The sequence below is a fragment of the Chiroxiphia lanceolata genome, chromosome 3 (genome assembly GCF_009829145.1).
Source record: "Chiroxiphia lanceolata isolate bChiLan1 chromosome 3, bChiLan1.pri, whole genome shotgun sequence".
NCBI classification, from domain to species: domain Eukaryota; kingdom Metazoa; phylum Chordata; class Aves; order Passeriformes; family Pipridae; genus Chiroxiphia; species Chiroxiphia lanceolata.
Window position 1 is genome coordinate 87,123,155 of NC_045639.1, and position 21,147 is coordinate 87,144,301.

Below are 21,147 nucleotides of genomic sequence, written 5' to 3' on the forward strand. Positions count from 1 at the left end.
TCCTTTCAAATTTACAGCTAAAATTTCACAAACTTTAATTACATCAAAATTCCACAACTCATTTTAATACTTAAAGAGTTTACTGTGGTATTTCAAAGCGCATCATTAGCATTCAGAAACTAAGCTATTAAACCGCACATTTGTTCTGTCTGCCTGTAAGAAGCAAAAGAATCCTTCAGTAGGAGCTCTCCACATACAACAAACAGAGTTTAATGCAGCACATAAAGCCATTTCAGAAGGTCTGATAATAAATGAGAACACCCTAATACACAGAACAGAAGGTTTCTAAACTCTTGGTAGCTACTTAACATTTATACTCAAAACATTTCACTATTCAAAAGTATTTACAGAACTGAGAGTAAACATCTCCAATAGCTAAAATATCAGTTAAAGCCATCTGATCCTAAGTCGAGGGCCAAACCTTTCTTTCACACTTCTGGGGGTTTATTTATTTTCCTATGCTGAAAAATTTCCTACATATTGTGGCCAGTCCATGCTCTCCCCACATTCGCTCACCACTTCTTTAGTTATCCAAGCTAATCTTTCCTGAGGCCACAATACAAAATAGATCACAGGATATCAGATTTTAAAGGTCCATCTGAAGGAAAAAATGTTTCCTGAGTCTACATTTTTTCTAAATTGAGCATATTAGTGCTACTTTACAGTAGCCGCATCAGAGCATTTGAGAATGCACTAAAGAGACAGAATCCTCCTAAACCAGCTTTGTTTTCAGAGAAATGCTTGTGTAACGCTGCCATTAATCTAGTTACTTGTATTGGGAAATGCAACACAACACTAAGAAACAAAACTGCAAAAAGATGTTCAAAGAATGTCTTACCTGCACTGGTAAATACTCCATTTTAGTATGTTAATCAACCAGTCTTCCAGTTCTTCACTACTGCTGTCGGAAACATATTGCTCCAACTAAAAAACAAACAAATAAACAAATGTTTTACTAACAGCAGTATCTCTAGAACTTTTCAGTACTCATGTTATTTGTTCCCTTTTCTCGCATCCTAAGAACAACCTTTATCATGACCTCTCCAACAGTCATACATGTACTGCCTATGAGCATTCTCCAATCTGCCCTTGGGTCCTGCACTGTAATTTTCAGCTCTTTGCAAGTGTAGCAGTCTGATAACTATTTTTACAAAGTAAAGTAAAAAACCAGAACCTCTCATGAAGCCAGTGCTCCGGCAAAGCTGACACTGCCATGTCTAGTCAAACTATCCCTGTCTTCACCTCGGAATTCTAAAATCCAGCTCCCAGAGGACTCTGGTACCTCCCCAGCCACCCCACAGTCTCCCCAATCTTCAGAAAGGCTCTAAGTTCACCAGCAGCAACACAGCAATGAAGAGGTAGGAAGATATTCTGGCCTGAGTCATCAAATACAGCTCATGCCCCCACGCAGTCTTACATAGCTACCAGGGAGGAGACAATTTATAGAAAAAGGTCTGATGAGATTCTCCTGGTAAATCTTATGTCCCTTCTCCACAGGAAACAAAATTCAGGGGACAAGGAGGAGAGCCTTACCAAGAACTCACTTTCTTACAGCAAACATCACAGGTAAGTCAACACCACAACTGTCCCTGCCCTGATCAAGCACTACCTTAAAACTGTTTATTTAAAAAAACACAATAAAAAATCCAAAATCTCACTTTTATCTGATGACCTTTAGATTCCAAACACACAGAAAAGAGAATGATTAGCTCTCCCCTCCTAGAGGAACTTTGCATCCTTTCCGTATGTATGTTTCAAAGAAATACAAACACAAAATCTATCACAGCTTGTGCAGGCAAGCTGTGAAACTTAACTGGTTTTGTCTCAGCTTCAGAGCAAAGAAAACAGAGAAAGCAGAGCATAAAAAAATACATTATCTGGAATTTTCTAAAATAGACTTCACTTGTGCATGTCATGTGTGGTATTCTATCCTTGATACCATAAATTACCAATAATGACCGAGTAAAATCCTGATACTATAAGACTGCATAGAAATGGCACCAACATTTATTCTACCTGTTTAACAATGCATTACAGCCTATGTCATACCAGTTCCCTTTTAAAGAGGACTAATTTCCTTTTTAAGAGAGAGAGAAAGAGAACACACAATCTTTTCTAGCCTTAGATTTAGTATTTTATATCCAGTGGAACTCAAAAGCAAAACTACAGAATCTGCACATGAAAATACAGCAAAGCGTTCACTTTCCTTGTCTTCTTTTAGCTGCTCATTTAACATTCTTCAAGTAATATTTTTCCTCTAAGTTGCCGTAGGAGCTTTGTACACCTCCATCCCTGACCTTTTTTTACCCATCTTCTTCCCCTTTATGCTCAGAGACCCAGCACCTGCCAACAGAAATTCAGCCACCATTTATCTCTGTGCTGATGACTCACAGGTTTGTCCCCCCACCTGAGAACTGCCTTCAATTCCAATTTTAGCTGTTTCTTGGACACTGTTTGCAGCTGAAACTTAGTGTGGCAAAAACAAAGTTCTTCACCTGACCAGCAAGGCTATTCCTAATGCCCACTTTCTGAGTGTGCATACTAGCACAGTCTGACTGTAAACCCAGACAATATTTTTCATTTAGTTTTCTCTAGGTGCTCATAGACTTTGGCAAGACTATGCAGAAGACCTGCCAACTTTTTCTGCATATGATTAGAAATATGTCCCATCTAATACAGCCAAAACTCACCCAAGCTAATATCCTCTTTTATTTTAATTACTGTGAGGCTGAAAAAGCATAATTCACTGCATGTACTAGTTCAGCATGGTGCTGCAAAGAACCAGCCTGTTATTTTGATCATTTCAGCTCCCTCTCTGCATCCCCTGCAGAGAGAGCCTAGACTACTGCATCAAGCATAACTCCTCCTGTCCTTTGAAATCCTTTCGCAGCTGTGCAGCACATGGTATCACAGTGTTCTGGTTGAGACTAGAGCTTCCCAGCACTACAAATAAACCTTGCTTTTCCATAATTAAAAAGGTGAGGGGATAGAAAAGAACTGGTAATTGAATTTTGAATTGTATAATCATCATGTTGTAAAACAAGGAAACAAACAAACAAACAAATGCCTTAAGTGGAAATATCTAAGAGACCTTATTCAATTCATTACCCAATTTGAAAAAGACAACAAGACCATCACTAGAAAAATACTTCAGAACAGACTGCTTTTTATCAGGATTTATTCATTTACTTTTTTGAAAGCTTCACAGGTATAAATAATTATATGAAGTAAATAACCACACGTAATTTGAACAGTGACCTAATTTCATGGGTTCAGGGCAAAAACTCAACTATTAAAGTCTTCATCATGCCTGGTTCTTTAAGCCCAAACTACTTCCCAATCGACCACAAGGTTTGATTCTAACAAAGCTAATTCAAGATATCTATGGCACTTAAATGGGCTATACAACCAACCAACTTAATCAGGCATTAAAATTCAATTTTTCATACTTTTTGCTTTAAATTTAGCACTAATATCTTGTCCTCTATGCAGCACACTGATAAAAACAACACACTCACTACTTTGAGCTGACAACTTGATTATTCCCACTGAGCATAGAAGTCATTAAGATGTTGCATTTATTTCTTTTTTTCTCCCCTATTAATAGATCATACCCATGATACAATAATTCATCTTGAACATTTATTAGGCTTATTCCCTTCTATGCTAACATTGGGCTTTGTCTGTCTGACAAATGACATGTTATTTCTAAGCTTCCTCATTAAAAAGTTTAACATGAAAAGTTCTGTGAGCAGTACAGTTAAAAGCTCACTGTCTTATCAATGTGTCCTCCCCCCTCCACCACAACCCCTGCTGCAAAACAGACCCAATGTTTGCAGATTTCTGAATTTTTCCTCCCAGTATAGGCACCAACTTCAGTGTCCTCTCTTCAGCCAACAATTTACACTAAACAAAAACTGCATCATCTCTGAGATCCCTTCTCCTCCTTCACACTAGGCGGAACTGAGCAATGGTTTCAATTTGCCAAGAAAATGGAAACAGAACATGAGCAAGCCAAACTAAATGTTTTATTTGCCTTTTACAAAGACTTACCCTAAAAACAAAATCCACATTTTAAAAGTTATGATTAAAAGACAATGAAATAACTGGCACAAATGTGACTGCTTTTGAGTCAGAAACTGCTAAAATGGAGCATTTTGATGAAAAGCAGTAGCAGTTCAGGATATGTGCTACCACATTATGCCAGCCACTTTGTCCCACATTGGTCCCATGCACTGGCTGAGTGAGAAAAATGAACCAAATACTACCACACACTCATACTAAGAACCAAGGAGAGTAGACAATGTAAATCAGCAGTAAAGCTGAGCTACCTCAAAAACAGTGAAGAAAATAACTACATCTAACTACAGCAGAAGTAATGTATCTAGAAATACATCTGCAAATGTAGAAATAAATCTGTAAATTAATTTCTTGTTTCACTCATCATCTTCCATGAATGAACTCACAACCTATCTTTTCTTAACAATCCACTCAAAGAGCAATATAGGGGGAAAAGCAAAATGAAGTGCTTACTCTAAATAATCAAAGTCTTTTGGAACTTTATATAAAAAGCATATAAGGATCTTACAGTAAATTTAAAAAAACAAACAAATGATAAATTGCAGGCTGCAGTATTTTCACTTAAAAAACCAAACTCCATAGCTTAATACATTCACCTTCTCATAATCTCAAAAATTTATGAAGGATGCACCAGGTAAGAATTAATAAAGTAGGAGAGGGAAGCTTACTAAACTAATTTGATTCTGCCCAACTGAATACATTCTTCATAAAACATTAAGGGTCTGTCTAAGTGTACATAAAATATACTTCATTTTCTTATTTATACAAAGGAAGAAAGCTCCCTCTCTTTGAATCCCATGTCCTAAGCAATGTTATTAAATGAAAAATAATTTTATATGGGTGAATGAATGTGGCATTAAAATGTCTGCAATGACTGTTAATGTCATTACTCTGCCATATTTTATGAATCAAAAAAGTCTCCAAAAGAAAGTTGCAATTTCTGTCCCACCCCAAGCAAACCTACTGTCAAAAAAATAAAGCTTTTATTTCAAGAGAAATGAAAAATAAATCTAACTGTATATGATCAGTAAATTATTTTTAATAGGTAATAATTCTGTATTATTGTCCTTTGTATATAAAACACCACAATTTACAGAGTTGAGTCATTGTTCTGATACCTGCTGTTAGGTCATGCTTTGACAAGACAGTAAATGCAGTTTAGATTTGATGGGTTGATTTTGTATTGGAAGGCTTTATGCCAAATAGTTACTGTATTTCCTCCCACAGTAGGCATTAAGTCAGCACAAATGATATATTGCACACTTATTAACTTAAGAAATGTGATAGCTTGGCTGCCTGATCACAGTTACATTAGAGGATAATCTGATAGTAAATCTGATCCAGGATCAGTGGTCACAAAACCACTTCCTTGGTAGTTCCTACAGTAATAGCATCTGTGGTGATAGGCTGGATGGGTCAACACAGAAAAACAGTGACTACCAGGATTTTCTTACAAATGTAAGTTCTTTCAGAAATACGCAGGAGTACTCTATCAAAAGCTATTTTATTTTTCAACACCTAATGTTAATAACCCACTAAAAAGTCAGCTGATTTGGGGCTGGCTACTACATCTTTAAAAATATAATCCTTGATATCATTTTTTTTTCATGGAATCACAGTATCATTACAGTTAGAAAAGTCCTCTAAGATCATCAAATCCAAACCCTTAACCAAACACTGTCATCTTCACCACTAAACCATGTCCTCAAGTGCCAATTCCACACTTTTTTTTTAACAATTCCAGAGACTGTGATACCACCACTGCTCTAGGCAGCTTGTTCCAATGCCTGACCACATTTCAGTGAAGAAATTTTTCCTGTCTAAACATTACTTGGCACAATATGAGGCCATTTCCTCTCACTCTGTCACTTGTTACTACTTGGGAGAAGAAACCAACCCCCACCTGGCTACAAGCTCCTTTCAGGTAGTTGTAGAGAGTGACAGAGTCTCCCTTGAATCTCTTATTCTCCAGGCTAAACAACCACAGCTCCCTCAGCTGCTCCTTAATAAGACTTGGTCTCCAGACCCTTCACCAGCTTGTTGTGCTTCTCTGGTCACACTCCAGCACCTCAATGTCTTTCTTGTAGCGAGGGCCCAAAACTGAACACAGTATTTATTTGAGATGTGGCTTCACCAGTGCCGAGTACAGGGGGATGATCATAGGCCTGGTCCCGCTGGCCACACTATTTCCAATTTCCGAGTAGCCTGGCTTCCAGTTTCCTACCACTTTAACAAAATTAATTGAGGTAAGTATTACAGCACATAAATCTAAGTTAAAAGTTTGATTCTTTGATTTTTCAATGCAAAAAACTCCCCAAACCTAAAAACTCTAGAAATATAACACTGTTTTTAGTTTCTAATATCTGTCCCGTCTTTATTCAATACCCATACCCATCAAAGTCAGATTTTTATTTTGTTCTTTCTTTGTTGATGATTTTCTGACCATAAGTCTTCTAAGACCCTCTCTGCAACTCTTCTGTTACACAAAACATGCATTAAATTTATAGTCAAATCCATATTATTCTAGTATAAAGTGCAATTTAGTTATGGTTGAATGATACAACTATAAAGTTGAAGGACAATTAGGCAGACTACCACTGCAAGCAATGACCTAATGATGTCATAGAAAAGTATTTCAGAATGTGCATTAAAGCTTTTCAAAAACATATTGTAGCAAACAAACACCAACATGTCAATTTGGCCCAAGATTTTAAGCTCTCTCGATGCTTGCTTATCTTAATACCGACCAGGTGAGGAAGAGCCATATATCTCTCTCTGCAACCCCAGGTAGCATCTCCAGCAACTTACGTGCTGCTCACCTCCAAATCTAAGAGCATTAAGTTGAAACATATCTAAACTTTGAAGTTCACATGGCTATTACTACAACAAGTCAAGCACAAGACATCTATCCTCGATGTCCCCCACTCTCTTTTCTACTAGTGAAGCCTGGAGCAAAACAGATTTGACCCAACAGCAAAAAAAAACAAACCCAACAACCAAACGAAACAAGTAACACACACTCCTCCCTCCAAGAAAAAAACACAATAAAATTAAAGCACTCCCTTCTTTCCTTTAGCTGTTTTAGAAGAGAAGGGAATAAACACAGTACATACAGTGCTTTTTTTATTGACAAATACTCAGGAAAAGAAGTTTCTGAAGAAACAAATGTCAAGTAAAGACAACATTGATCAAAGATAATTGTGATGGTAGCTTGAACAAACTGAGCAGAGCTCAGCATACAAGGAAGACTGGATGTCAGCAAGCACCACGAGAAAATAGCACATTACATATCATGAGCAGTAAAGTCTTTTAAGTTATTTCTCTCCATTACCCTTGCAGACTTGCTTGCACGTATGCCACAAACAGCCACCTCTGCACTTGTACTGGCAGTCATGGGGGGCAAAAAGCCCACCAGCACTAAAAAAAACCTTTACAGCTATTTTGGAGGTTACTTTGTAAATTTTGTGAGGTTGTTCTTTTGTTTTTCTTAATAATTTAAACAGCAACATTTCACTGATTTAAATACAGCTCCACAAACAGCTGTGCTGATCTATCTGAAAGAGTACACCTACATTAACATCTAACCCTGAAGAAGTGAGGAAGGGCAAAGCAAGAATTTAAGCCAACTTTGCCTGTGAAACTAAACGAAATCTTCCACACCAGCAACAGCTTCAGAAGTTTCTATCCCAGGTGCTCATTCACATCTTCATAGCAGCAGTGTATCGCCCCCACAACACTGCCAACACAGTGCTTGTGGGACAGCATTTTAAAATTAATTAGTTACCGTTTTAGAATAATCTATTTTTGCAGGGCTTGATCAGATCACTTCCTTATCCGGTTTCAAAGCACAGCTCCACAAATAGCTGTGCCATTGCAGCGCGGGGAAGGGAAGCAAGCGGTAGCACAGCACAGCAGTTCCCTGGCCAGTTGTACCCTCATCCTGCCTTCCTCCATAAGCCACAGCCTTGGCACAGCAAAGCAAAGAGTGGCAAGGTGAGAGAAACTGCCCCTTCTCACAGCCATTCCCGAGTCAGTATTTTTATCCTCCATTCTTTCCTTTTATTCACCTCAAAAGTTGAACAGTAATCCCCTCCCGCCCCACTTCCTCCGTGGAAGGACACAAGCCCAGAGCCCAAGCGACAGCCCATTCTAACCTCTACCCTGTTCCATGGGGCAGGTCCTGCTCCCTACTCACAGGCCTGGCTTCCCAGGGAGGAAACCTCTCACCTGGGAACCCTGCCTGGCAACCCAGACCATTTCTCTCATGAAGGAGGCACCAAAGGATGGAAAGCAGAGTAGCTTTCAGCAGCTTTGTCCCAGCAGGCCCAGAAACACTCTGCCTGCAGTTATCAACTGACAGCTGTCATTGAGAGACAGGAACAATTTTTGCTGAAGAAGGGCTCTTCTGCTCCCTGTCACGGAGGAGAGAGAGAGACAGGGCCACCTTAATTACCACAGCCTGCTCTACCTGAGCTCCACAGGCCGTAACCTTCCCTCATGGCACTGGCATTGCTCCCTCCTCACTACACTGCCAGAATACCTTGCTTAAAGAGTCCCTATTAAAAGACAAATATACCAGAGCCTTACCAAATCCAAATTCAAGTTTTGCCTTTGTTTATTTTGCAGCTTGAAGGCTTCATGCCCCTCTCACCTTCTGCTCCCTGTGTGGCATTTCACTAACAGAACAACGCTGATGTGTGAGGAGCTGCTAAAAACACTGACACAAACCTAAAATGGCACAGCTCTGTTTCCAAAATAACATACTGGAAACAAAACAAATCTAATGATCTCCTTCAGTAACTTCAATGGGTAGATTTGAAGGGTTACATCAAAACAAATCAGCAAACTGATTTCTGAATTAGCTTGAACTATCACCAATGCTATTTAAACAATTTTTGACAATGTTTTACATGGAACAGTTTTCGTTCACGCCTTTTCTCCTACCATTTACTTGTCATGTTTAGTCAGAAATTCTTGTACTAACATTTTGCAACCATTAAATCCCTTATATGCTGCTTTCATATTTGCTACAAGTAGAATAAGTAAAACCACATATTAAATACAGTATAACACATCCAGGGGAAAAAGGTCCACCAACCAGGAACCAAAGTCATCAGAGGCTTTCCCCATCCTGCCGACAGCATGGCTGACTGGTTTTCAAACAGCTCATTGTTCCTTCCTGTCCTACCTGAGAAGGACAAACTGACAGCTCACCATACCGACTCGCCATGAAAATTCATCTTTTAAGCTAAACACCAACAGCTTTTACACATTTGAATCAAAAGGCAGGTAACACATCTGTTAGAGCTTCTAGTCACCAGCCCAAATTCAGCCCAAACATCTGTAGCATTAGCTGGCATTCAATCCAATTTCAGAGACATACAATGCACTTTCCATAGAAGAGGCTGTCTCTTAAGAATATGCAAAGTAAGATTAACAGCAGGTAAAACCCTATGGCTCAGAGCTTCTGCCTCAGCAACAGCTTTCGTTAGAAAGGGCTTTCATCACAAAAAGAAGTCCAGCACAATAAAATGGCTGCAAACTTGGAGATCTAAGTCTTGACTTCCACATTTAGGTCTAGTATTGACCTCACCCTTACAAGGTCTTTTCCTCTAAGCTTTTTTACACGTAAAGCAGTGAAACATGTTTTCTACTATGCCTCACTGTCTCAGTACTTTAAATATCCTCAGTACCTTCACACAATTTGGTCTGATTATTTCATCAAGGTGAGGGACTGAAGGTCAGAGGTGCATGAAATCATAGGCACCTAGAATTAACTGATAGCTGGTATAACGCCATGAGTTTACCCCAAACATTCAGAAAAATCTTTAAAAATATATATGTGCATTTACAGAAAGCAAGATGGGCCACATATAAATAGGCAGGCAAGCAATTTTAATTTAGTTTAAAAGCACTAGATACACAAATACTACTACCTCTACTACTAAAACCCAGCAGCATTAATTACACGTTTTTTTACATGGAAATACACAATCATTATGCAGAAAAATCAGCAAGTGATAACTGAACTGACAACCTAGGAAGAAAGTACAGCTTCTTCTGCAGAAGCGCAAATACTACTACATTTCTGTTGTAAATTTCAATAGAAAGAAGACAAAAGATATACTGCAAGCCATTCTGATATGAAAATTTAAAGGGAAACCTCATTTATTTAGAAAATCATCTAAAGCATAAAGAGAATTCAGTTTATTTTATAGCTAGAAAGCACTACAAACTTATCTCTCTTGACATCCTTTATGTAACAGGTAACCAGTGATTTATGGCATGATCAGTAACAGGGATTAATTCATGAGGTCACAGCACGTGAACAAGGTTGTGATTATAGTGGGCAGACTTACATCTGGAAAACAAACAAGTTTATTATTTCAGATATCAGAAGTCAAGAGTAAGGCTTCCTGTACAACTAACTGACGAATGCTGTAGATTTCTTCTTAATTCTAAGAATTTGAGGGTGTGCTGTGCACAGGTTTGTGATTTATTTTATAAATGAGATTCAAAAAACCATATTCATACATACATATGTATAAATATAATACCTCTAATTACATAGTATTAGAGGTAACAATTTTTTAACTTTTCATTTGAAAATTAAAAATAGCAAAATATGAATGTATTCCTTTTTTCTGAGACAAGACATGCAATTCAGAAATGTGGACATGTTTTATTTATTTTTTAGTAAGAAATATTGGTGAGATTTTGCATCTTGTTTCCAACAAAACTGCTCGCACAATATAAAGCTCGGATTTTTTGCAATGATAATGTTCCCAATTCCAAAATATCTACAGAAAATCCACTCAGAAAAAAAATAGTACTGAAACCATTTAACAAAAAATAGAATTGATGTAATTTCAATTTGCTTTAGCATTTTCAACTTTTGTTCTTCTTGTAAGTTGAGCTCTGCGAGGTTTGATTCTGTTCTTTATTTCTCTGCTTCTTCTTTCCAAGAATAGTGCTGTCCTGCTTGAAGTAAACACAATTTGCTCACCTGACTTCTTCCTGACCCCAAACCATGGCAAACTTATTTCCTCCCTTTCAGTTTTTTTTTCATGTATACTCTTTGTTGTATATTCTTGTTACCACAAAGGTTCCATGAATTGTTCTTCAAGGAAGACGATTTGTACAACAGACTTCTACAAATATCAGCAACACTACATTACCAACATACCAACCACCTTTGCTATAAATGAATGCATAAATACTTTTAACTGCTATGTTAATACTTCTGAATTGTCTATACACAATACTTAATGAGATGTATCCCATTAATGAATGTGTTTAAAAGGTGCTTAGTAAAATGCTAAAGGGCAAAATCAGCAGATGCATAATGAACATAAAATCACGTGTCTTTACACAGAGAAAACACGTGGTGCATTAACGTCAACAGAACGTAAGGATACTTTGTTTTGCCTACCTGTGGCAGAAAAATATAGAAGTAGCTTTTATTCAGAAGCATAGTCTGATTGTAGCAAGCTCACAAGGACCAAAAAAGTGGCTATTGAGTGGATTTAACCAGTTAAACTCAGTCTCTCATTCCTCATTTAAAGCAGCAGGATTGCGACTTACAGTCACAGGACAGAATCATCAAGGTGGGAAGAGAACTTTAAGATCACTAAGTTCAAACATCAAGCCAGCACTACCACCGTAACCGCTAAACCATATAACTAGGATATAGGAACTTGAAAGTTCCTATAGGATCCTATATACTACATATAAAGTAATTGAAGGCTGCTACACAGTTTTCAGTAACCAAAAAAATCGCATTTTTCAAACTTTTTCATTAGGAGGGAAAACAAGGCAAGATTAAATAATTCATAATTCAAGAAACTCTAAGTTATGCTCATAGTTAACCAAAAGCTGTTATGTGCTGTTACTTGATCCAGGAATACTTATTTTGGCTACAAGCTCTCTGAGCCAATGGCCTGTCAGAAGTACCTGATATACAACAGCAGGCTGGCAAAACAAATATCCATCAGGAACAACTGCTGGTCAACACACAGGTGCTACTCATCTATCCTGTTATGAAAGCAATTAAAGCTCTAGTGAGACTATATTTTTCATACAGAGGAAAAGGGGACACACAAAGCATAGGATGAAACATTTAGCAAGCAAGTAAGCATGAGAAGTACTGGCCTTTATCAATAACAACTTCAAACACTGAAACAAGGTCAACAGTAACAAAAATTCACAACCGTTGATTATAATTCTCACACTGAGATCCATCTTTGGTACAAGCCGAACTTTCACAGATGTTCAGGACAGCACCCAGGCCAGGAAAGAGACACCAGTACTCTTAGCATCACATTAATAAATATTTAGGTATCTGCCTCCTAGGTTGGTATAGACAGGTAGGTTCTCTTCAAAGAAAAAAAATGTACAAGAGTCAGAGTTCAGACAGGGCTCCCATATCTTCACCTACAGTAGTTCAAAACCTCGCCATTCACAATAATCTGCCTCACCCCTCTGCCAGGGCTTACTTTCCTATGCACCTTCCCAACCAGACCGTGGCATTCATATTTCAATCTAATCACTTCCAGCAAGAGAAGCTCGCACCAAACCACCAGACTGTAAGCCAGTGAGCATGAGATACTGACAGAAACATCCTGTCAGAGAGTGTTTATGTCTGAAAACCACAACCAAGTCCACCAGAACGTGTCAGAGTCTTTCTCAGCAGAGAACTGATTAGCGAGGTCAACAGGGAATGCTAGAGAGAGCAATGGATCTCAGTTTTCATGTCTCTCCCTGCTTGGGAACTGTATTCACTAATTCTTCTATGTGAGAAAAAAATGCCAGAGACAATCCTGGAACTGAGCTCTGAAATCCAGGTACTTCCAAGTGAAATGTTAAAACCACAAAACTGGAATGTCTGGTAATACTGTCATATCCATCATCAGGGCTTCAGAAGAGATAGACGGGGTCTTCTGAAATCTGAACTGAGCCCAAGGTGTTATTTTTGCAGTTTTGCTGAACTCAAAACAGAAGTAAATTCTATCTCAATGGAATTAAATTGAATCAACAAATGTGCTGGGTTGTCTGGCACATTTTCAAAACCACAGTTTTGAAGACAGATTTCGGCTGCTGTGTGTAGCCGATTACTATATTACTGATTCATGCCAAACCTTACCCAGGCCAGTAGTACTGACCATAATCTGAAGTGAAGATAACAAATCAATTTTATTAATACAGTGTTAATTTAAGAACAAAAATAGTATTTTCACATATTATACCAGTCAACTCTTACCAGCTTTGTAGGATCGTATTTCACATAAGGGACACTGAAACCCCTCCAAATAATGAGCTTGAATTCATATTCTCTGACTTTTACCGGTTACTGAAGGAAAGATGAAGAATGGACTTATGCTACCTACAGGAGGAAAAATGAGAGGTGGGAAAAGGGAAGCAAGTTGGTCCATCCAAGGAAAATGCAGACTAAGATTTATAGCTGTGCTCTGACATACCAAATGCAGGTATTCAGACTGTGGCTACTGGCACAGTCATATGGAAGAAACAGAGCAAGATGACAATTCTGTGCTTCATTCATTTAAAGTATTTGCAAAGATACAGCCAGAGCCTGGATTATTGTTCACCTCCTACGAAACAGTATTTTCAGTTCTAATGGGCAATGAATTGTTGAATGAAATAATAAAAACTATGCTGAAATACCTAATTTACTCCTCCACAAATCCAAAACTTTTTCATTGTAAAAAAGCTGTAATGTTCCAGCAAAGCAGAGCTTTACTGAACCAGGTTGGGGCTGTGCTATTTATCCCTTAGCACGGGCCCAGCAGTTTCATCTTCACAATCAAAATGCTAAGTAGGAACTACTTAATGGATGAAAATGTAATACATTCCCTTCCAGAGTAACAGATGCAGTAGCATTCACTACTTGTTATTGGTCCAGCAAACTAAAAAGTGGTGCATGTGGATTTTATCTCAGGCTTTGCCTATGTATAAGACAACATTAAGCTAATAGAATTAATCACTTAAAAAAACCAAAGCAAATCCCAGTAACACAAAATAGACATTTATGCCCATTTACATGATAAATGTAAGATCTCAAACAGTAGCTTGTTACCTTTCAGTCAGCAAAATCCACTGCAAGCAGGAGAAAGGGGAAGTGGGCTTAAACACTTCAGCAAATACCTCTTCAGTTATAACATCAACATGACTGTAAATCCCCCAATTACAATTTTTTAAGATCTGTTATGCTATGTAGCTGCTCTTCCAAGTGTTATGTTTAACACATAATCATCAAGTAAAGCTTTCAAATAAGTTCTGCTGGAAATTTTGCTTAAAATAATACAAGCAGGAAAGATTATTTCCACCAGAGCGCTTACTGATCAAGCAAATCCTGCTGTTAGCACTCTGGTCGTTAACTAAGCCCTGACGAGATCCCACGGGCGGTAACAGGGGTTACGAGCATCTGCTGAAGGCAGGGCCCGGCTGGACCGCAGCGCCCTGCCCGCACCGCCCGCGTTCCGCAGGACACGGGCCGTACCCGCTCGGACCGGGCGGGCGAGAGCCGCCAGTGCCGCCCTTGGCGCACCAGGAAATAGTTATTCCTAACAGTTACTCCTAACGCTCGGTCAGCAACTTTCCACACCGCACGCAAAAAGCGATATTAAAAAACAAACAAATATATATATATATAATATATATATATATAACGTCCCCCCTTCGTTTCAAACCCTGTGAGAATCCGGTATTTCTCAGGAAGGGAAGGAGGGGAAAGGCAGCACCGCCTCCGGCTGTCCCAGTACCGCGCCCGGCACTCGGGCACTTCGCGGCGGGGACGAGCTGGACATTTTTTCTGACCTATTTTCGGCGTCGCCTCGGAGCGATAAACAATCAAAAGCGGTGGCGAAACGCTGCCCAAGCAGGAACTTCCCCAGCCACGAGCCGCTCCCGGGGGCAACAAGCAGCCCCCGGCAAGGGCTCGGGGGGACCGTCCGCTGCCCCGCGGTGGAGGGGGGCGAGCCCGCCGAGCCGAACGCCACTTAACAGGGCTGGGGGGAGGCTCCCGAGGTTTTCCTGCCGGGGTGCGGGGAGGGGGGGTCAGCCCGACACAAACAAGTCCCCGGCCCGCCATGCCGGCGAGCATGCCGCCTGTTCCAGTCCTGCGGTAGGGGTCGGGACACGGTCCTGCCGCTCTGCCCCACCGCCCCCGCGCCCCCCTCGCCGCTCCCCCGCACCGACCTGGGACACAAAGGAGCGGCCGCCGATCGCCCGCGCTCCCCGCGGAGTCCAGGCCGCGGCAGCACCGGGATGGCGTAGCGCAGGCATCCGACGCCAGCGCCTGCTGCTCCCGCGGCGGCCCGAGCCGCCCGCGCCCGCGCTGCGCTGGGCGGGGAGGGCAGAGAAGGAGGGGGGGGCCCTGCGAGCCGGGCGCCGCTTCCTGCGCTCCGGCGCCGAGGGGCGGCGGGTGGTGGAGCCGCCGCCGGGGGGCCGCGCTCGCGGCTAAGCAGAGGCCGGCGGCAGCGGCCGCATCCTCGGCTCCTGCGTCGGGCTTTCCGCGCCGCCTCCCTCCGGCTCCGAGAAGTCGCCCGTGCGGCTCCTGCGGCGGCCGCTCCTGGCAGCCGGAGCCGCGGCCCGTGCTCGTGCTCCCCCTGCCGCCCCGCCGGGCCGGGCTCCTCTCGCGGCTCCGCGGGCCGGGAGAGCCCCGGGGGTGGGAGGAACTGACCCACTCGGGCTTGCCCCGGGGTGCTTTCCTCCCGCGGCCGCTCCCCGAGAGTCCCCTTCGTGGCGCACGCTGGCAGGCGGGAGAGGCCTCCCTTCCTGCAGCGGCCGCCAGCGCTGCCTGCCCGGCACCCGCGTCCCGGCCTGGGCGCGGAGCCGCGGGGCTGTGCAGGGAGCAGCCCGCGGGGGAAAGGCTCCCCAGCGTGATGGGGCAGCGGAGGGACAGGCTGAGCCGTGGGGCACCTGCCAGGCTGCAGTACTGGAGATAATGAGCCCTCATGGGGAAGAAGTTCTCATTCCTGGAGTAAGACCTTTTAGCAGTACGTGGTACCAAAATTGAAGTAAATTGGCTGTAAGCTGTACTAATAAAACTGATGATCTTTAACACTAAGGAGAAGGGGTGCTGGGCAACTACAGTCTCATTAACAACTGTGGCATGTAGCTTGAAAATTCGTTCGTTCACAGAACTAACAAGCAAAGTGATCTTGTGTCTGAAGAAAAATCTTATTCTTCCTCTTCTATCTGTTTGCCTTCATCGAAAAAAATAAATCTTGAATGTGAAGAAAACTTGTGTAAAGATAGTTTTTCAGACTCCCAGTGTGGGCTTCCCATCTCAAAGCCAAACCTAACTCTATAGCTGTTTTGCAGAGAGGAATTACAAAGCAGAGGATTTGCTTTTAGTTGAGGGGGTCTTTCAGGCCATTCAGTGCAGAAATTTTATCTGGTAGTCTTTGAATAGAATTCTTTCAGTAATTTTGTCACCAGTTGATTTAGCATCCAGACATGCAGGCAGAAAATTGAGTGTGAAAGTAGTGAGCCCGATTGATGCTGGGTTGGGAAAAACAACAGAGGGATGAGAAGCTGATGGCCGTGGAGTACCAAAACCAGCTTTGTGAGACATCCTTGTGAATTCTCAGCATCTGTTTGTTTCTGTAAAATCTGTTTGTACTGATCACTGCTGGCAGAAGCTTACTGCAGGCTGAACTCACAGTTATTTAGAAATTTAATTTTCGTGACAGAGATGTCTGTTCATGGGAGATTAATAATTTAAATGAAACTTGCATCTGATTTATCAGGGCCATATGAGTGTCTCAAGGCTTTTTAAAAAGGCAGTTTTGAAAGCATCAGTGGCTGCTATTTCGCTTTTTTACCTTTGGTTATTTTGGGATAGGCTTGAGTAATTGCTTCATGGTCCTGCAGAGTCAGATCTGACAACAGAAAAACCACTGGAGCGGTTTGTGTGTGGCTGACAAAAGGACCCATCAGGCCTAAACACAACACACCTCAAACTTATGTCAGAAATGCAGCAGCTTTGTACTAAAAGATGCTCAGCACTAGTGCCTGTGGGTCTCATTAGAGACAGATTTTGTTGATGTTTGGGTTGCTGAATAGTCCAGAAGCCAACCTGACAGTTTGGATGGGCTTTATATATTTGTACAGATAAATACTTGTTTGGCTCGTAATTTTTGTTACTTTATCTCTCTTTAACCTTGACTGGACTTTTGCTAGTAGGAGAATTTGTCTTGAAGGTTTCTTTCCTGTTAAATGGAGGAAGCCTTTCTTGGCAACAGTCTTGTCGCCTGATATGAGCAGAAAGCTGGCAGCTTGTTCCCATAAATGGCAGAGCTCCCATTAGAGAAATTGAATTTCTTCCTTCACCAAAATCCACTTGTGAAGATGTATCATCAATCAGCCCAGCTGCCAACCATGCCCTTCTTTTGCATGTGGCAGTGAGTACGGGGGTGGGGTCCACTGACACCTACTGCACACCGCACATGGCTTTCTGGTGCCTCCCCGTTTGTTCATGTAAAGAGGGATGGTGTGACAGCCCTTCTGAATGAAGGAACCTTGGGGAACAGCAGCTTCTTCAGTCTCTGTGCAAAGCTGCCCTGGTTTCCAGATTTTTAAAGTTTGGGTGCTGTACATAAAACAACTGCCACAAAAAGGGTACCCTGTTTAAAACTGGATGCACTGATAAGCATTACTTATTAGAGATACCTATCATGAATTATGGATTATCCTCACTAATAACTAACATATGGATGCCTGGAAGTAATTAATTACTTAGATATGATGTAAGAGACCATAGGAACCCACTTCTGCAATTCAAGTTCTGCTGAAGCTCTTTTCCATGTGAAAAGAAATCCTTAGCTCATGTTGCTGAACTGAGCATTTTTACTAGTCCAGGATTTTGTTAAAAAATATAGATACGTGTGCATGACTCAATGCAGCACTAATACTGGCCCTCTAGCAAGCACCAAACTCATACAGACTAGGAAACAAAAGCCGTGTAGCCACCAGTACCTGAACTGAGAAGCAGGACTGGGAACCCAGATGTAAAGCCCCATGAAAGCAATAGTACTGCTTCCAGTTTCAGAGCAGCCCTAACCAGTGGTAACCTGGGGCTCTTTCTGCACTGCTCCTGTGTGGAGTATAGCAAGCACAGTGTGGGAGAAGAATAATGTATTAAAGAGCCAGTGAAGTAGAGTGGAGCCATATAAGTCTTGGAAAATTGGGTGAAGCTCAATCTTGGTTCCTGGGAGAAGAATACACAATGGATATTCTGACAAGGAAGCTTGGTAAGAGTATGCACAAGTGGTTGGTCTATCAGGAGGCCATTCAAGAAGAGTGTGTGTAAATAAACAGTTTTTCTGCAAAATCTGTAAAGGTGGACAAAAAGAAAGGTTGACTCCCAGAAAAATTACAAGAGAAGGAAAAATTAGACATAGAATAGGATGATAAAGATTGCCAGGTTTGGAGTAACATTATATCACAGGGATGGTTCATGAATTACTGTGTCCAGGGTTTAAAATTGAGTTTAAAGTATAAGTGGAAGAATGATTTTGGTCAGAAAACCAGCTGTTGATTGTGCTTGTTTGCTGTCAAAATATGAAAAAATGCTGAATGAACGTTCAACTGATTGCTCAATGAAAATAAAATTCTAGACAACTGCCAGATTTGGCTCTGTGCCCCAATGAATATCCAGATATAGGATACACAGCACTAAGCATATTCATTTTTGGATAACAGATTTGTGTGAAACATCCTCTGCAATGGCTTTAATCATAAGAAAACATAGAAACTAATTACATTTTGAGAACATTTTGATAACTGTGTGTTGAAAACAGTGAATGAAAAGATGCCTCTGTGTACAGCAAGGGATTGCAAAGTTCTCATTAGAATATATAATTACAAAATCATAATTAAACTGGTATGCTACTAAAGTAGAAAGTGTTACAATTGCAATGTTATTTTTTACTTTAAATAATATGATCAATACAATATAAAGTAGCTTTTAAACTTTATTACATAATAAATGGATGCAATATTTATAGGATTCAGAACAGATTGGTTAAAAGCTACTTTTTAACAATTGTGATTGTTTCCTACTATGACAAATAATGGTAATTTTTTTGTCATTTGGAGATGGCACAGCAAAAGGCATGAAGAATCATGAATCACAGAGAACAAACTAGTGATATAGCAATGTGGCAACGGAATTTAAAGGGTCAGCCTCCACTCGTCAGCAGAGGCTCTCTAAAGGCTGCTCAAAATGGGGAACTCAGTGCTGTTGCTACCTTTGGCTTGCATGGTGTTAGGCTGATGCAAAAATAAGGAACTGCATTTTTTAACACGCAGCATGCTAACAGTAATTTAGGGAACCCTTCAGATCACTGCTGTAGTCAATGGTTTCATAGACAGCAACAGGAATTTGGGTTTAGATACCCTAACTTTAAATAAGGGACCTTCAGGAAGTGTCAAAGTGGCTAGAGACAGGATTAAATGAACAGACACGGGTTAGGTGTTGAAAGTGTGCAAGTAAAGATTGGAACAAGTAAAGAATTAATGCAAGGAGATCAATTATTGAGAAGTTGAAGTTATCGAGGGAGAGGAAATGATCCAAATGTGGAAGTACACTCAAAAGGGGAAGGGGAAGCAGATAAGCCAGTAGAAGTTTGCAATGTAAGGCTTGCAGAAAAAAAAAAAATATTTAAAATACAACATGGTAATTACCCTTCAAAAACAGAAGAAAGAAGGATATGGAAAAAAGACGGTCCATAAGATATTAGAACAAAACACTTATAGCCAGTTAGAAATGCTGGGAAAGACAGATTCTACAAGGAAAACTGCATTTGGTTTTGCTTTTCTTTACAAGTGTAATAAGAAAGAACTACAAGAGTCAAGGGCACAGCATATGTTACATAGTGCTTTTCAAATAAAAGACAATGAGGGAAGGAGATGTAAAAAAGTAATTCTGAGTCTCTTAGCTAGGCCTTAAGAAAGTAATTTACTTGAAGATTTGTTTAAAAACTCTAGGGCCAAGAGAGGCTACAGAAGATAATTTTTCATTAACTGTCATTGCTGTTTAGCAAGTTACGATGTATCAAAGCTAAATATCTCCATGCAATAACAATAATCATATCAACATTAACAGTGTCAATTCTTCCCCTTTTGGGGAAGGCAGCAATAGGAACTAATTACACCTTCCCCAGTGCAACAGCAGTACTTTCTCAGCAAGTTCTCCTAGACAGTGATGAAAGCGTAAGTGCCCTGTTTGCAGGGTGTGAGTACTCTCTTCCGTGGGGTCTCTGAAAATAGTTTTCTCCAGGTTTTTCCGTCACCCCGTGGGAGTGATGGGGCCTTGTGTCTCTGCCTCCAGCTGTACCCATATTGAAACTGCTCCCTCCATCTCTGTGACACCCAGGGCCTGGTCCTGATAACACACAGCCATGCAGGAAGCACTCTCAGCTGTGATCAGGTCATATATCAAGAGATTTCTGCCTTGGAGCCTGCTGACATGGCTGTTGGAAGGATATTCCATGGCCTAGAGGGTCCAACCTTAATTTCCTTTTACTCAAATCACATTTTAACTTTATTTTATATTGCACTTAGCAGAAACAGTTTTCTTGTTACACTCTGTTTTTAATACCACACACCATACAATTATAGCATTGTTAAGGTTGGGAAAGGCTTCTAAAAGCATCAGGTCCAACCATGTCCCCAAGTGCCACATCTACATGTCTTTTGAACACTTCCAAGAATGGTGGTTCCACCACTTTGCTGGGCAGCCTGCTTCCCTGGATAGCACCACAGACTGATGTTCCCACCAGAAATCTCTGTGTATCACGTTGAGCTTCACAAGTTTAGGGCTACCAGCTTTTCCTATGAGTTGAATTCACTCAGTTACTGATGGTTTCTGAATTTATTTCAATATTCTGTAGAATTCATGTAGAGGAAAACACATATTCAAAGTATAATCTGGCTGGTGCCAGATGGAGAGAAACCACTGTATGTACTGATGCGTCAGTCTGAGTATCCAAGTGAAATACCAACTCCAGGATATTTTGGAGTATTTTCTCTCTCATTTTATTT

At 40.8% G+C, this 21,147-nt stretch overlaps 1 protein-coding gene across 6 annotated transcripts in view; it reads right to left on the bottom strand.

The window, feature by feature from the left end:
- Positions 1-15,741, bottom strand: part of FAM135A (family with sequence similarity 135 member A) — an 87,134-nt gene extending 71,393 nt beyond the window's left edge. Inside the window, exons 1-3 of one of the 6 annotated variants that reach the window (XM_032684630.1) lie at positions 15,295-15,737; positions 13,340-13,462; positions 839-924 (exon numbers count right to left, since the gene is read on the bottom strand). The gene's annotated coding sequence lies outside the window, so the exon portion shown is untranslated. Of the gene's footprint in view, positions 1-838; positions 925-13,339; positions 13,463-14,435; positions 14,569-15,294 lie in introns of those variants that run through there. The other 5 variants (XM_032684631.1, XR_004356467.1, XM_032684629.1 and 2 more) reach the window with 5 other exon arrangements.
- Between the last annotated feature and the right edge of the window lie 5,406 nt (positions 15,742-21,147).